The following is a 17,903-nucleotide window of genomic DNA, read 5'->3' as shown; positions in this document are numbered from 1 at the left end:
AGGGTGCTTTGGATTACTGCGTGCTGCACGGAAGGTCCTCCCCCTTTTGCCCTTTGACTCAAGAAAACTCCTAATCCAGGGCCTAATTTTGTCCAGACTGGATTACGGCAACGCCCTCCTCCTGGCGGCGCCTCAGACCTCGATCAATATCTTGCAGCGAGTACAGAACGCTGCAGCCAGGTTACTTATGGGGCACCCAGAAGGGCGTCAGCCAAACCATTGCTCAGAGCCCTGCATTGGCTCCCAATTCAGGAGCGAATCTCCTTCAAGTCACTCTGCATTGCCTTTAAATCCCTGCAAGGTAATGGCCCTCCGGCCCTGAAGGGTCTGATCTGCCCATACAAGCCGGCGCGGGTCCTTCGGTCCGAAGGAGAAAATCTGGCCATCATACCCAGAGTGAGGAAAGCTCGTACTGGAGGTCGCCGGTTCTCACTGAATGTAGCAAAAGAATGGAATGCCCTTCCTAGGGACCTACGGATGGAACCCTCCTACTTGAAATTTAGGAAAACACTTAAAACCCTTCTGTTCCCTAAGGCCCCCTAATTTCTTTCCTCTTGTGTTCTGTTATAAGTGTATCAGCGCTGGGATGCCCTTGGGCAGCCATGCGCTTTATAAACCCAATTTCATTTCATTTCATTCATTTCATTCCCTTGGGGCACACACCTTTAACAGGGTGGGCTATTCCTCACGCATTGATTATATACTCCTGAACTTCAGGCTCTGGGCTTACCTAATTGATATGGTGGTCTTACCAACTATCGACAGTGACCACAATCCCTTAGCATTGACCCTGTCTATACCTTGGAAGGATAAGGTACCAGCCCTGACCCCACATGCATGGAAAACAACGCACGAAATACGCCCCTCCAATTGTGGTAGGCGGCTGAAATGGAACAAAATTGCCGTTAGTGAGGGAAAGATCTTAGAAATAAAATCCATAATGTCTAACGCTATGTTGCGCTTAGACTTTCAGGACCATAGTAAGCATGACGTTCCAACCTTGTTTTCTGAAACCACCGATGCACTAGGCGAATTGTTTACGGTTCGCCAAGCAGGCTTGAGGGGCAACACAAGAGCTGGGCCTACGGGCCACGCAGGATGGTTTTCCTCTGCCTGCCGCTCTTCCAAACGGGAGTTAATTAAAGCAGTTAAAGCTAAGGATGGTGGCCAAATTAGACTTGCTAGAAAAATCTACAGAAGGGCTATATCGAAGGCAAGGGGTGAGCACGAGACACAGTTCTGGAATGACCTAAACGTGGCTAGCTCTAGGAAAGACCCCAAGGGTTTCTGGGATCTGCTGAGAGCAAGGGACAAACCCGCAGATTCCCTGCTAACATGTAATATAACTGGTGAAGTTTGGTTTAACCATTTTTCCCAGCTTTATTCTCAACCAGTGGGCCCGACTACTAGCACGATGTTTCAGCCCCTTAGCGAATATGCAGAACCCAATGAGGACAACCTCTTCTCGCATAAGGAAGTAGTGGAGGCGATCAAGTGCCTGGTCTTAAACAAGGCTGCGGGACCTGACGGCATCCCAGGCGATCTGCTCCGGGTCAACCCAGAAGAGTGGGGGAGACTCATTGCTTCCCTCTTGAATACTGGCTTGTATGGGGGGAACCTTCCGGACTCATGGAAGGGCGCTGAGGTCGTCCCGATTTTCAAGAAAGGAAGTCGGGACGACCCTGCTAATTATCGCCCCATAAGCCTCCTAGATTCCACCCAGAAGGTGGCAGGCAAGGTAGTCCTAGGAAGGGTCTCACAGTGGATAGAGGAGAAGCAAATTCTCTCAGACTTCCTGGCTGGTTTTAGAACCGACATGGGGACCATCGAACAGTCATTCCGGTTAATGATGATTTACTGGAAAGTGGTTGTACTGGGCAAGGGCAGTCTGTACCTCGCTTTTATAGATTTGCGGACTGCCTTTGACCTGGTCCCACGTACCCACCTCTGGAGTGTTCTTGATGCTCAGGGCATTCCCCCTTATTTACTTAATATGCTTATAAAGTTTCACGAAGACAATTTTGCGCAGATCAGGGGGGGTAATCAGGGCCAAAAAAACATCACACATTTCTGTAAATAGGGGTGTCCGCCAGGGATGTGTGCTAGCCCCCACTCTGTTCTCTTTATATGTTAACGGAGGGCTGGAGCACCTATTAAAACATCCAGCAGATGCACCCTCCCTGGCTGGCAGGAAAATACCCACCCTACTATTTGCAGACGATACCCTCCTGATCTCCAAAAGTCCAGCAGGCCTGCAAAGTCTCCTTACCAGTTTTAAGACCTTTTGTGATCTAAGGGGACTTGCCATCAATGCAGGGAAAACCAAATTTTTGGTCTTAAACCCGCCAAAGAAGTCTATCAATCCACCTTCCCTGGACTCCGTCCCACTCGAGAGGGTTAAGGAGTTTGATTACTTAGGCATCCGCCTTTGTGATTCCATGAGCTGGAAATCCCACCATCAAAAGATGCTGTTGACCCACAAGAGGGTGGTGGGAACCCTCCTTAAGGAACAACGCGCTTCGTCACTCAAACCCATTGCTCCAGTACTTGATATTTATAGGGCTAGAGCGGTGAGCACAGCATTGTATGGGGCAGAACTGTGGGGCGTGCAGAACGTAGATTTCTTGTCCAGATCAGAAAATAAATTCCACAAAGATCTTATGGGCCTCCCGTATAGCACACCATCCCTCCCACTCCTTTTAGATACGGGCACTCGACCCATTAGTGATCTGGCGAGGCTGCGCCCCCTCCTTTTGTGGGTATGCATTTGGGGGGTCCCAGAATTGTCCAGCTATGCAGAGGGCCTTAAGGAACTTCTTTCGTCACCTGGTTGGTCCAAGGTTCGCTGGCTAAAGGTAGTCAAGCGTCTCCTCCTTGACCTGGGTCTTGAAGATACTTGGTTTAGCAGATCTGCCCCGCCCAAGTCAATCATGAAGAAGTTATACTGGAGCTGGGTGACTAATGGCAGAAATAGCAAGGCCAATCTTTGTAAAACAACTGTGGAATTTCTGATGGTCAAGGATGTGCCCTTATGCGAACCATATCTGGACATGATTTCAAAAAGCTGGGACAGAGCGTTATACTTTAAATTCAGGGTGGGCTTACTTCCAGTGGGGAAACTAACTGCCAGTTGGAAGGTTCCGGCTCAGACGACCCCTTATTGCCCCTTCTGTGTGAACAGGACTGAGACAGTTCCCCACCTACTCTTTGAATGCCCAGCCTATGCAGCTCCACGCTGCAAATGGCTGAAGCCACTCTGTAGGAGCCTTGATACTAGATCGCATAAGGAGGCACTATGAATTTTAAGATCAGACCCTCGTCCCCTGTTTGCATGTGGCCTGGCCAAATTTTTTGGTTGGGCATGGCGTGTTAGATCCTCTAGGCTCATGTATCTCGCTTAATTATCTATTTTAGCTTGCTCTTATGTGCAAAACCAATGTTTTTCTATCATGAAATGTATGCTTCTATTTATGCACTGAACTTTTCACTGTTTTTATTCATTTTTGTACCGCTTTTTAAGATATATGAATGATATCGAAATAAAGCTTGTTACAAGTATATGAGTGTAATAGTATCTGTATAGGTATATAGGTAGATGTCAGAAAGTGTGTTTAATAGCAAGTGTGAATGTGACACTGCTTACATAGGTATTTGAGTGGGTGTAATAGTGCCTATATGGGTGCAGCTGAGTGGCTGCGACAGTTTCTCTAAAGCTGTAAGTCTGTGTGTGAGTGTATATGTGGGTATGTGAGTGTGAAAGTGTCTCAGTTTGTCTGCAACTGGGTGGAAGCATGTGAAGAGCAAGCATGAACGGGAGAAGGATGTGGCCTAATGGTTTGGGCGTCGACCTCGAAGCTGGGGAACTGTGTTTGTGTCTCGACAGGAAAACTCAACATCCTGTGACTCTGGGCAAATCACTTAACCTCCCCTTGCCTAGCAAAAAAATAAATGTATCCGTCTGTAACGCAACTGGTGCTTATGTAAAGTGCTCTGATAACTTATGGTCTAGTTTGCTCTATATAAAACTCCCCTCCCCCCAATAGAAGTACCTATTTAACAATGATGAGAGAGAGAGCAACTACTGCAACTGATGATGGCCCATCAACATCTGGCCTTGGGTAACCCTGCAGGAACATTACTATTCTGACAACCTGCAGTGAGCTAAAACCCATGGGTATTCACTGGGGCAAGTCAAGAGCGTGTTGTAAAGAAAACCAATTACATAATAACCATGTTAAAGAAAGTGAAAATTAATAATTTTTCTTTTTTTTGTTAAAACTGTTCAAAAACAGTACTATGTTTCTGTATTCAACTGTTTAGCATACAATGTGCTGTATTGCATTTTTTTTGCATTCAATATAGTTCGTTTTTTAAAAAGGTGGGTCTGAAAAAAAGATAAATTATAAAAACGTTCTTGTTAGAATCACCATATTTTCCATAAAGAGCTATACGTGACTCCTTACTATTTTGTGCCTCTGTATTTCACTGTGTGTACTAGTGAGTACATGGTTGTATTAGTGTACAAATGAGTGTGTCTGGGTGCATGAGTGTATCTATGAGTGTATGGATGAATGTATTAGTGTATACAAAGAGATTGGACTTTGGTGTGTTTGCGAAGGTATTATTGTGTGCCTGGTTGCGTTAGTGTATGTATGACTCTGTGCCTGAGATAGTCACTGTATGTATAAATCTGTGCCTGGGTGAGTCAGTGTATGGATAAGTGTGTGCCTAGGTGAGTTAATTTATGAATGAGTGTGTCCCTGGGTGTTTCAGGGGATGCATTAGTGTGTACCTATGTGTCTTAGTGCAATTTTCAGTGCATATCTAGGTGTGTTACTGTATGTATGAGTGTGGGTCTAGGTGTATTAGTGTATATAACAGTGTCTATCTGGGTGTATCAGTGTATGCATCAGTCTGTGACTGGGCGTGTTCGTCTATGCTTGAGTGCGGCATATGTTGTTTAGTGTATGTATCAGTGTGTACTTGGGTGTGTTAGAGTTTGTCTGTGTATGGTAGTGCATACAAGACTGTGTGCGTGGATGTGTCAGATTGTGCTGCCCTGCGTTACTACAAATTTACTATGCCATGCAAGATGGCTCTGTGTGGCATAGTAAATCTTTCCTCAGGGCTTGTGTTGCCCTTTTGTCAACTTGAATTATGCAAGGTCAATGCAAGCCCTTTGTAAATCTGGGCCCTGTAGCTTGAAATCCTGTCCTGAGAAGCCTGAGGCTGCATGACTGACCAGAAAGGGCATTCTCAGAACTTTGAAAGAATGGTTACTTGGTCATTTGTTTCAACTTCCTGAGGACAAGGGACATGGTGTTGAAATATGCCCATGGAGGATGCACCTAAAGAGACCAGAAATCCAGGTTTGTCCTGCTGAGAGCTTTTTGCGAGCTGAAAACTGCTTTAACCGAACCTCATGGTGAAAGAATACAGACTCATGTAGCCCTAAATTACAAAGGCTTCCATTCTTGCCCACTGGATGCTTTTGAGTTTCAAATGAGTGAAAAAGTTCAAAGATAAATCTTTGGAATAGGAAAAGGCTGCAAACCCATCTGACCAGCAAAAGCAGTCTCAGCGGATAGGAAACCCAGGTTTGCCTCACTCAAAGCCTTTGATGCCAAAACCAACATCTGTATCAAGAGGCCAGTGAAAATGCATCTGTTCAAGGAACTCTAGCGGCCACAATCTTGGAACTTGCCCTATAGAAAGATTTTGACATCTATACAAAGGCTAAGTCAGAGAGTACATATTCTGAACTCCTCTCCTTTAGAGTTGACTTGAAGTTGCACGTAGGTCCAAGTCAATCATGAATAGTGACTTTTGATTAGTGCTTTACTTTTCCTTTGTGAGTTTTGCCTTAACATTTCAACTATTCGCATCTCCAGTCCTCTTCAAGCAATTTTGATGATCTTGGTGTCTTTTTTGCAAATTAACTTTTATCTGTTTTCCTAAATTGCTTTGATGTTTTGGAAATGTTATTGTTTTGTGCGTTTTCCTTTACAATTGTTGATACTATGTGAATGTCACACAGTTTTCTGGGATTGCCTCATGCTTGTGTCAGAGGTTAAGCAGAAAGTCTCTCAGAACTGTGTTTTGACCTACCCAGAGTGGGTTTTTGAGTTGGTAGAGGTAGCCGCTTCATAAATTAATTACACCATTTCTGACTAGGGCCTTATGTGTAGATCCAAAGTGCCACAAGGGATTTGGTGCAAGGCCAAGATTTCTAACCAAAGTCAGTTGTGTTTCCAATCCCCACCCCTGATTATCACTGCAACACAGGGCATGCCCTATGCTTTGTTTGGAAGGTGGGTTTCTATTTGGACCTTAGAATCCCTTCCAGTAAAGATCAGTGGACAGCAATCACAGTGAATGGAGTAGCACCTCTTTATCACCAGTGGTGTTGTTGTCCACCTTCATCAAGACAAGACGCGTGTGTGCTCCAGGTGTGAAGAACAATGGCTACAGCAATATCAGCTGGTCCTGGCCAGAGTCAGTGTGATCTCATTTGGTGGACCTTTCAGGATGTTACACCTCCAGGAGTGGCATGGCCCCTGCCTTCTGCTGGCATTTGGTGGCCAAGCCTGACAAAGAACAGAAAATACATATATTTATGCACAGGAATGGAATCAATCAGAACGTTATCATTTCGCACCTCATGTTCTCATGGGGTGGATGTGGCTCAAGAGAGAAGTACCAGGCCTTTATCCACCTGTCAGCCAGGAGTGCTAATGTCCTAACTTGCATAACATAGGATAAAATACCTTTTCCCGAGGAGCAGCTCAGACCGTTTTCCCACTCACAGTGAATATTGCATTGATAACTGTGTACCATTGTCAGTGCCCTCTGATATTTATGTACAATATTGTGTAACACATCAGAAGCAAAGTATTTTTTTCTTTTCTAGTAGTTTTTGACTGATATTAGATGCCTCACACCAGAAGTAAATATCTCTTATTGTTGCCATCTGAACCCCACATCCTGGAAGCGTTCTCATAGGGTATGGAGGTAATCATATGTGTTTGTCCATCACCTAAAGGATTTGCCCTTTACATGCCTGATTTAAGATCATATAAATGGTGACAACATATCTTTGACAATGTCAGATTTTGTAACATTCCATTGCAATTTGCTTTAAAAGAACAAAAACACACGATCATCATGCATGCATGTTCAAACTATTAAAATAACTGTTGAACAAACGAGATATGAATACATATAAAAGATGTGTGATCACTTGCACTTAAGCATACACTGGCAAGTCTGTACAATGCTGCAATAAATATGTCTCTGCCAAGGCTACCGTGAGCTTCATTTTTAAATCACAATGTGCCACTCAGGTACATTTCCACGACTGATTTGGTATTATATTGTATAATGATGACAATAGGTCTGCCACAATATCTATTTTTATCAAATTGCATTGTAATTCTGCATTCAACAATTAATAACACAAACGTCAGGCACAATGAAGTAAAGAAAATGAAAAGTTAGCCAAAAGAATTGCCATGTGTATTCTAAAGTGAGCTGTGCGAGTATTTGTACACTTGCCTCCACTGGCAACCCATTCAATACTATAAGACTTCTTAGTTGCTAAGGCTACCGTCAGAGCAATTCTTACATCAGAAACAAATCCCGGAACAGCAAACTGTAGCGTAAACAAAACACTCATAAAATTCAAAGGGTAAGCTTAAGCATTGCTAAATATATTTATTAAGAAGGCAACACATAACTGAATTTTATTCCTAATATCCTGATGTTTTCCTAAACAAAAATCAAATGTCACTGATTTCAGGTCAGCAGAGATGATGAGAATATAAAAATGTATTGCTATTTTAACAGCATGCAATCTGTTATGAAATGAAATGTTGGTTAAAATATATGCTTAGTTGAAAAAAACACATAGAAAACGAATTTACGCTATGTACAATTCAGTCCATTTGAATCAGTTAATCACTCAAATTAATTTTTATTTTTTATTTTAGTTGATACCATGCTCTCTGATTTCACCTACATATTGTTTATGACCGCCGTCCCATATTTAGCCATTTTGACATTCGCAACTATCAGCTGCTATAACCTTAGGTTCGTTAATTTCTCGTGAATGGTTGAGTCGAGAGCCAGTCTTCAAGAAACAGGGAAAAGCAGACATACAATGCAGTGAACGAGCAACTTATACATCCACCTTCCTTATCATTGATTTTCTCGTTATTTTATTGAATTACCACGTCACCATTTTTACCATTATTGTTATAAATTCACTTGTAATTTATTAGGTTGTTTTGTTTGTTATGTGGAAAGCCACCCGTCCGATTGCCCTGTTAAATTTATCAGAACAATTCTGTTTTAAAAGTTTTCACAATACCACATTCATCGTGCGCACATTAACAGCTATTATTATGAATGCTTAAATGACAATACATAGTAAGGTCGGAAATCCACAAACTTTGAGGCATATGAATGAAATGTGAAAGTAATTGTTCAGCTTTGCTCCCCAAGGCCGTATTTAGGACCCAGTTTACATCGCTCTTCCACCACGCAAGTGGGCTTATTTCCAAGCCCCTTGCGCCACTTTTGCGTCACTTTTCCCATGTTAAAAGTGACGCAAAAGTGGCGCAAGGGGCTTGTAAATAAGCCCCAAGGTGTGCAAGAGCAACGCAAACCTTAAGCTGAATTTTTGAAACCACTGGCATCGCAAATCTGGTGTAAGGCAAAACAGCGCAAAGATCTGCACCAGGGCCAGACTGGGAACCAAAACCAGCCCTGGCATAGTGCTCGGCCGGCCCCCCCACCCCCTTCACACTCAGGGGGGTTGGAGATGCCACCAAGCGCTTTGCTAGGGCCGGTTTTCGGCCGATTTCGGCCCTGTAACAAAATCGGCCCCCAGGGGCTCAAAACCGGCCCCCATCCTTGTGGCGCACCGGGGGATTGCCCGATGCCCGCTATGACCAGTCCGGGCCTGATCTGCACTGCATTACTCTGAGCAAAGGAGGCATTCCATAGGCCTTGTTTTGGTATTCACTCGCAACTCTCATGGCTTTTGACGTATTTCCAGATTTACGAAATCTAGTAAAACTGGGAATACACTAAAAAGATACACCTCCCCAGGGGAGGCATTATGAGGAGAAATATCTTTATTTCTCCTCGTTTCTACCTCTTTCTATCTGTACTGTGTTCTGCAGCACACATAGAGAGAGGGATATGCTTCTAACAATTGGTTTTGTGCTGGAACGTCCCTCCTGCTGCAGAAAAACAAGCCTGTATGCAGCATAGGCACACTTGCATCATGTTGGAAGGATAACTGCGCTGGCGCAAGGCAACCCGCCATTGTGCACCAGCGAAGGGGGAAAGGACAGGAATGCGCCATATGTTTAAATAAAGGTGACTTGCTGTGCTGCCCTGCACCACTAAAGTTATAAATATGCTCCTCAATGTTAATAGCTCTACCATATTCTTCAAGTCCATGTAGTGCATGTTGTCCTGTCCTCCAACCAACACCAGGCCCAGTTTGGCAGCTGCTTGGCCCTTTTGGCTCAAGCCTTGTTAACACTTTTATGCAAAGCTTTTTGGAATTCCATTGCCTGGGTATCTCTAAATGGAAGATTCTAGGGAGATATTTGAGGCTGTCAAGATTGCGAAAGCTTGTAGTGTGTCAGATCCCATAGTTTTAAACTAGCTGTAAACTCTTCATAAAGCATGCAAAATATGAGTTATCACTCTGCTAGCTCCTAATCAAAGTAAGCTGGCTAGCACTAACAGTAGTTTGCAGATCGCATTGGTTAAGGCCAGATGCGTAGTGAACCTTCTCATCATATTTTATTTCTAAAATTAGGTCTGTATATGATGGCTATTAAGGAACCATGGTTTACCGAGAACGCCTTGGTACTATGAATAAAATGCTTCTGCCTTCTTATAAGGCTATCCGTAAGGGGCATTATTAAAAGAAATGTAACAGTGAGGCAACTTTGCACTGAAATCTATTCATGTTAATGGATTCGGCTTTCCAACTCATCTTAGTATTTGAAAACCTGGGGCCTGCATAAAGGGGTCAGGTAAAGTGGTATCCCGGTGTGGAATACCGTCTCACCCAAGTACAGCTGGAATGGTGTAAAAAACAGAGCCCGGTTTTTCCAGCTGGAAAATGTGGCCAGTAAAATTACATGTGGTGTACAAGTGCCACCAGGATCCAGCCCCGTGAGACCCATCCAACATCAGAAGGGGAATGCTTAACATGCTCGCCTGCGAGCACACAGCTTGCTATGCCCACTGACACTATTCCAGCCCTGCCCTTAATGCTAGACTAGCAACACCTCCACATTCATTTACTGACTGATTAATCCACATGCAGCTAAGCATTCCATCTGCAATTTGGCCTAGAAAATCCTGGTCTGGTTGGCTAATCTCTATTCAGTGGTACTAAGTTGTAATTGCATGGTACCGTGCGGTTTTACTGAAGGTACCATTGTTTATGGGGGGGCACCGTACAGTGCAATCTCTAATATTAAAGTGTAATGCTTGAGTGGATTGTACCTATATTATTGCTCCCTGTTTAGCATCCTCCTCCTTATAAAATCCTGTTGTCAGAATTCCGTGAAGTTTGCAACATCCTACAGTTTTTAAGGAACTATATTCTAATTTTAAGTTATATTAACGTGAGGCTAGGTGTACTCTATTTGCCAGAAAATTAACATTTAGTTCTTTGTAATGCCAGTGGGTTTATTCAATGCATAGGTTGTTCTTCCCAGGAATCTGGTCCTTTGTTAAACTGGCATTCGGCTAGTTGCTACATGATTTTAATTTTGAGCCCCAAATCAAACAACACCTCCACTATTATGGTCTGGTCCTGCACCATTTTATTACATTGAAACACCTCCATCTAATCAGAGTATTCCAAATACTGTGAAGGAAACCTTCATAAAAGCAAGGAATTTTAAATCACTCAAACAATACGAGTTACTTCAAGCATACTTTAAATCAGAGGTATGGGTGATATGCCTGCTACTTCATCAACCCACTTCTTCAATATAACCAAACAATGTATATTGTACCGAATACATTGTTTCTCAAGATGGAAAGGATTATAGATTTCAAACCTAGGCTGGCTAAAGATATGTTAAATCATAAAAACAAAAAAAGCAGGCAGTAGGAAAGAGATAGTATATGACAAAATCCGAATAATATAAATAAGCCAGTATAATTCACCTGCAGTGACTAATAACAAATATCTTGAAATCTAAATGGGAACACTACCAAATTAGTACTGGAGGGGCCGAAACCTCTACTCATGAATTCTTTGTGTTACTATGAATTACTCTGGTGCCACCCAATACCATTATGGATACTTCTCTTCCCAGGGTCATTGTGATTCTATAGAACTTTTTCTCCTCCAAGAAATTGTAGATCTGCAATTCAAAATGAAGTTGGTTTGCTATTTAATTCTATCTAGCAACTGTGCTTCCATTTTACGCCAGTGTAAAATCCAGAAATTAAGGGCCTGATTCATAAAGGTAACTGACCTGTAGTAAATCTACGAGTGCAGAATCACTGCACTTGGGGCGGAGACTCCGCATGCAGGGCAGAATCTCTGCACTGCACATGGCAGTGTGGATATTTGGTGTTGAGTGCAGAGATTCCGCATTTGATAACTTTCTACACATAAGTTACCTGTGTGAATCGGGCCAAAATGTTTCTTCTTGTGCCACCAATGAGATTACCATGACTGTACCAATGCTGCCGCCTTCAAGCAACCAACTAGGTATTCTTCCTACTTTGGTACCTATAAGAACTGATAAATTATCTTTTGACATGTAATACCTACACAATACATTTCTTTAAAAGGTGAATGCACCCCCAAGACAGCTTTTGTGTGACCCAGATTGAAAACAAATGGATTAGATACCATTTCCACAACTGGGATCAAAAATGATCAGCTGCTCTTATTATATAAAATTACACTGCAGCATTTGATACCATAGTGTTAGAGAGTCATCTTTTTGCCCTGTTCACCACCATTGGTTGATTAATGATACTGGTGGTAACTAAATCTGACTGTACCTGGGCTCTGCTAACCAGGCCCAGGGCCAGTGCTATGTTTAAAAAGGTACAGGTAATAGGTACACTTACAATTGGCAATGCCAGACCATATAAGTCCCTAGTAGATAATAGGGCATGGAGGTTCAGAGGACCAGCAGATGTTCTGTCCATGCATGTGTGCACTACTGTGTGATTGCTGTCCTTTTACTGACAGCCCTGCCTTGCAGCCTGTCTTCAAAAGTACATTCTCACCTTGAGAATTGATAGACCAAATAATTCCCTAGTATATAATGGAGCTTGGGGGTTCAAACTACCTATAAGTCCCTAGTACATAATAGGGCATGGAAGTTTAGAGGCCTAGAAGATTTCCTGCACTTGCATGTGTGCACTGCTGAGTGCCTGCTGTCATTGCTGAGTGCCTTGCTTTGCAGACTGTCTCTAAAAGTAAATTGTATTCAAATTAGACTTTAGTGGTATTCCTTATTTTTACATATTAGTGTTGTAGTTCTATCTAGGACCCTAAATTCGATAGTCCTGATTTATGCCCTTATGTGGTTATAATAAATAATATCCTTATAAAGGCATAAGACTCATATACATATTTAGTCATAGCCCATGCTGTCCAAATTAAGCAAGGCTACTTCCCCAGGCTCCTAGAAAGTACAACGAGTTCTGTAAACAAACCAAACCTCCAGCAACCTGGGAATTCCCCATTGCTTTTGTTTTGATTTCGTCCTAGAACTCCTGTGAGCACTCTAAGAACGGCCAGTTCTTAGTGACATCTTCATTGATGTCTTATGTCCAACCTTACGTCTTTCAGGTATAAATATACCAACGTTGCCTTAAGCAAACACACGGTGGTGGTTTTGGAGCAGAGCGGCTATCTACTTGCCCGAGAGCCCAGCTGATGCGAGAGCCCACGGACGCCACCCCTCCTCTTTGACGCACTGAGAGAGACGCTGTCTTTTCTCCTGCCGAGTAATCCAGCTCCGGTGTTTCCAGATACCCTCGCGGGTTACTGGGATATCGATTCCTGAGAGAGAGATACCAGACCTCCTGCTTTCTAATATCCAGGTACGGAGCTGACCAAACCCTTTAAGAGAATTCTTGATTCAGAATCCTTGGCAAAACCAACTTAACTTAAACTGCTACTTACTTACTCCTTCCCACGTATTAGGCTTAGGTCAGGTACACCGGGGTAGGCGTATTTAGAAGCACCAGTTGAGTACGTTAGTCAATGTATATTTGTATGTATATACTTTATCCATTTTAAAGAAACATATGGCTAAGAAACCATATCAATGCTTTTACAGTATTATTTTATAATACTCCTTTTACTGTACGCACTTTACTTTATGCTAAGTATTGCAATTATGGCAATTCATTTCTCTTGTATGAGAAAGAAGACTGTTCAATTAATAACACCTTTTATTGAAAACGCCCGTCTCTCTTTTCTCTGCACTCTGGTGAAACTAAGTATGCACACTTGACTGAGTGAAATAGCTGTCTATTGTTTTCACATGACTCTAGAGATACACTCTTATTCTGAGGGAGCAAAGTTGTCATGATTTATGGTTGTCAGAAGCTAATCCCTTCTTGTCTATCCAGGGAGTTTAAACTCCTCCTCGTTTATTCGAGAAAGTTTCTAGTGACCTCTGAGCTAGCTGGCAAACCTTAAGTCTAATATAGTCAGTAGAGACCTAGTCGACCTCAGTCCTACGTCTACACTGCTGAATATATTATTCCAATGCGCAGAGCCTATTGGGAATATAGGAACTACACTACATTAGGCAGCCAGAAAGTCTCCCTTAGTTGTCCATGGGGTAGGGGACCATGTAACTATAAGCAGGGACCTTATCAATCAATCAATCAATCAATCAGGGGTTTGCTGAGCGCACTACTCACCCGTGAGGGTCTGAAGGCGCCTGGGCAGCTCCGGTTCAGTCGAAGAGCCAGGCCTTGAGGTCCTTCCTGAACGTGTGCAGGTTTGGGGAGCTTCTGATGTTCACATAAACATAAGTATAAAATATGTTCTTTATGGCCTGGTGAGGGAAAAACTGCCCATTTCATTTTTTCCCCATTGTGGGTACTTAGCTCCATAGGCTAACATTGAAATAGGTTATTAAATCATAACTATCACTAGGAAAGGGCTAACAAATAAAATTGAAAGACTTAGAGGTTGGCCAATGAAAAATACATTTGTCATAACTAGTACAAAAAAGACGTAAAAGAACTCTCTCTAATCTAATTCAAAATACAGCCTTCTAGTAGTCTCTGCTGATTGATTAGCCTTATCATGCTTAGCCAGGATGTCTTGATGAGGTAATCAGTGTCTGCATAAAGCAGGGGTTATCTGATGTAGAGAGCTCTGCAGCTGCAGAGGATAGGTCATAAAGAGGGGGCTAGGTAAATCAAACTAATCTCGAAGAGAGATCAGACTAGTAAGGCATGCCAGACGTACCTACCCCACATCGTTTATCCTAGCCAGATGACATGCTTAGGACAGGAATTTGTGGAGGTGAGCAGGAGGAGAGCTAATGTATATGAGTCACAATGTGTGTTGATTTAGTCAGCTGTTCCTCCTCTGCAGATAAATCATCCATGGTGGATTTTGAAAGTGCTGTGCGGGACAAAAAGATGCAACACTTTAGAGAATATTGTCAGGCTTTTGGGCGGCACCCAGCTTCTCATTGGACAGAGGTGTCCCATTGCTTGTTGCCCCAGAACACTGAATAAATATGTGAGAGCTGCACAATCTCTCTGATCTGCTGCCTGAAACTACACGTAGAAGAAAGAATGCCCCGCTGGAATCTGGATTTGCATTCAAAGACCAGGACTTTGACTGACTGCACCTGCTGCACAATCTGGTACTACAGCCCTGGGGACTGTGAATTGCTTCAAGAAGGATTAAGGAGTGGACTCCCTGCAAACTACAGGATAAGAGAGCCCACCTGTATCATCTCCACCGAGAGTCCCCATCCTGGTGTGTGTCCATTTAGACTTTAAAGGATTTGGCCAGGTGCATTGTAGGAATTGCAATCCAGACATCCCAACAACCATCTTAGAGATTGTAAATCTTTGGATTGGTGTTTTGGGACACTTGGAACCTACACGTATACCTTCAGGAAGTACCTCCTGACACTTGGAGAACTTTGAAGACCTTTTGTGAAAAAACTCCTGGAGGAGACCGACCCGATATCTGGAGTCAAGCTGACTACCTTCAATCGGGGCCCTGGCCAGGATTGCAGGTTCATCCTGCTGAAAGTGCCAGAGCTCCAGACTTCCAGGATTTCACCAGGGCCTTGCAGAAAGGCAAGTTGACGAACCCTCACCAAATCAGGCCTGCTGTGAAGGGTTGATCAACACCGGAAGAAAAAGCTCCAGAAAAGTTTGTAAGTGTGAAGGTAAAATTTTGACCAGATGTCCCAAAATGGTGCTGTAGGCTTTTAAGCACTAGAAAGTGTTCATTCTTCACACATGTATTTCTCCTGTTCCTTATATAGGATTTTTGTCATTTTGATATCTATTTGTTAATAAAAATATAACCTATGTTTCAAAATTGGTGTGTGATTTTTATTGTGTTTGGCATCTTACTTATTTGGTGTTTTTAAATGCTATGCTCTCCTGTCTCCTAAGTTAGGCCTGACTGATCTCTGCCAGGTACCAAGGATTGAGCAAGGGGCTCATTTATTTTGACCTTTGCTGGACCTTACACTGTGTTAGCGGCCTTATTGCTATTGGAAGGTGCATACTTACCCTTAACAAAAACCCACTTTAAAAAAAACTGTGGACATTTTGGAGCAATTGCAGGGGGTAGAGAGTATGTTTCTGGCCTGGATCACATATTTTTTGGGGTGGTGGACACAGCAAGTTCTTATGTCAATCAGGATTCTACCCTTTCCCCTTTACTGTTCAATGCCTACTTGGCCTCTCTGATACTAGTAATCACAGCCTATGGTTTAATAGTAAACTGTGGTGTATGCATTCAAAAGAACACAGATATTCAGATCCCAGTGAACTTTAGCAGTGCTGATCAAACTATTTTGTTCTTTTACAACATGTCTACAAGAAATCTAGGGTGACCATAAGTTATCTGCTTTTATATTCTGGAAAAACAGAAATTCTTAATAGGTAGGGACAATGTATCCCCTTTTGGGGTTGACTGTCCCTCTACATTGGATACTCCTCTGTCGGCTACAATACCTAATAACCAATTGTCTAATACTTGATTGTAACTCATTGTTTGGCCTCCTACCTAACTGCCCATATTCATGTACATAATCTCTCAAACATTGGCCCTTTTTTGTTCAAAAACATTTATTCGACATTTAAAGCTCAGCGTGTAACAACCTGTAGACATAGAAAATTTCAGAGAGCACTCCATGTCTACAGCCAAAAACAGTGCCTGCTACTTCTGCCCTGGGTACTGTTTGTGAATGTACTAATCCCCTCCCACCCACCTTCTGCTGTCCTCCAACTGCAGAATGTGAAAAATTCCCTCTGTGTCTACCCAATGTGTGCTTGACCCATCTTGCTATCCCAGATTTGTGTATGTTCTGACTGAAGTCGCCCACTCATGTGTCTGCAGCAGTGCAGCCGTAACAATTTCCCCCTGAAATGTCAGTGAAAAAGGTCCAACACCTTCCAGTGAGGGGGCCAATCTAGCCAAGGTGTTCATCCACTCAGATGTTTGACTGACTGCCTCCATTTTGCTTTGAAGGTCACATGGGACCCCTGAATGCAGCTAATCATGAGATCCTTTGCTAAAATGGCCCATCGTCTCTAGTGCCACAACACCAATTGAGAGCAGTCAGTTTTTTCCAGTGGTGCGTTATCATCAGCTTTGCAGATCCAAGGTATTGGAGGCACATATACCACTCATGCTTAGAGAGTTGTGTCGAGTTAAGGGGTTTAAGGCCAAGGAGCATCACTCCTGGTGTAGTGGGTATTGAATAATTAAGGACCTCCTGGAGAAGCATTGTCACTTCCTCCCAAAATGGCTGAAAGACTGGTCATCCCCACTGGTCATCCCCACTGAATGCAAAATACATTATCCAACACCTGCAGCCCTCCAGCACCCTGGCAGGGCATTGTGATACATGTGGTATAACCTGCGAGGTGTATAGTGTCAATATATCATACCTTATAGTGAATATGTCATACCTTATAGTGGATTACCTACCAAGGAGGAGGTACAAAAAGAACAAATGATGGACAGAATGCAGAACAATGTCATACATACACCCCAGTTCAGAGATCTGGTCCTGAATCCATCGCTTTTTTGCTCACCATGCCATTCCAGTACTCTGTTGCCTAATCTGTGCACCGTCTCGTTGTGACTGCTCGTGAATCCACAGTGTTCCAGTCCAGGTTTTCGGCTGCACCAGAGGCCGCAGAGTCAGCAGCTACCGGCAGAAGCAGAGCGGGAGCAGGAGATGCCGAAAGAAACGCTCCGGACGCTCTAACACCCATCAGCTGATTGCCCAGACTGCACAGACTGACCAGACTGCCCTGCACAGGGCCCACCCCTCGAAATAATCCTGTAGTTTACTCGAAGCACCCAGAGCGCGTGGGGCATGAGGCAAGGCTCGGTGCCTCCAGTCATCTCCACGCACGCCAGGCTCCCCAGCAAGTCCGGCATCAGCAAGGCTGCTGCGAGAGAGAGAGGGCCCGGGTGACTACGGAGGCGGCGCGAGTGCTGTTTGCAGTCTCTCCTAGGTCTCCCCTAGGAGCCCCCACTTGCCTGCCAGGTTTATTGGCCCTCCTTCGGTACCTGCTCCAGCAGCCCGGCGGTTTGAGGCGCGAGGCCATTGCGGTGTTGGCGTTGGAGGCTCCAGAGCTGCGAGCAGAGTGGCGACGGTGACGGA

Source organism: Lissotriton helveticus, chromosome 8 (genome assembly GCF_964261635.1).
Source record: "Lissotriton helveticus chromosome 8, aLisHel1.1, whole genome shotgun sequence".
NCBI classification, from domain to species: domain Eukaryota; kingdom Metazoa; phylum Chordata; class Amphibia; order Caudata; family Salamandridae; genus Lissotriton; species Lissotriton helveticus.
The sequence above is the reverse complement of the archived record's forward strand: the minus strand, read 5'-3'. Positions refer to the sequence as shown.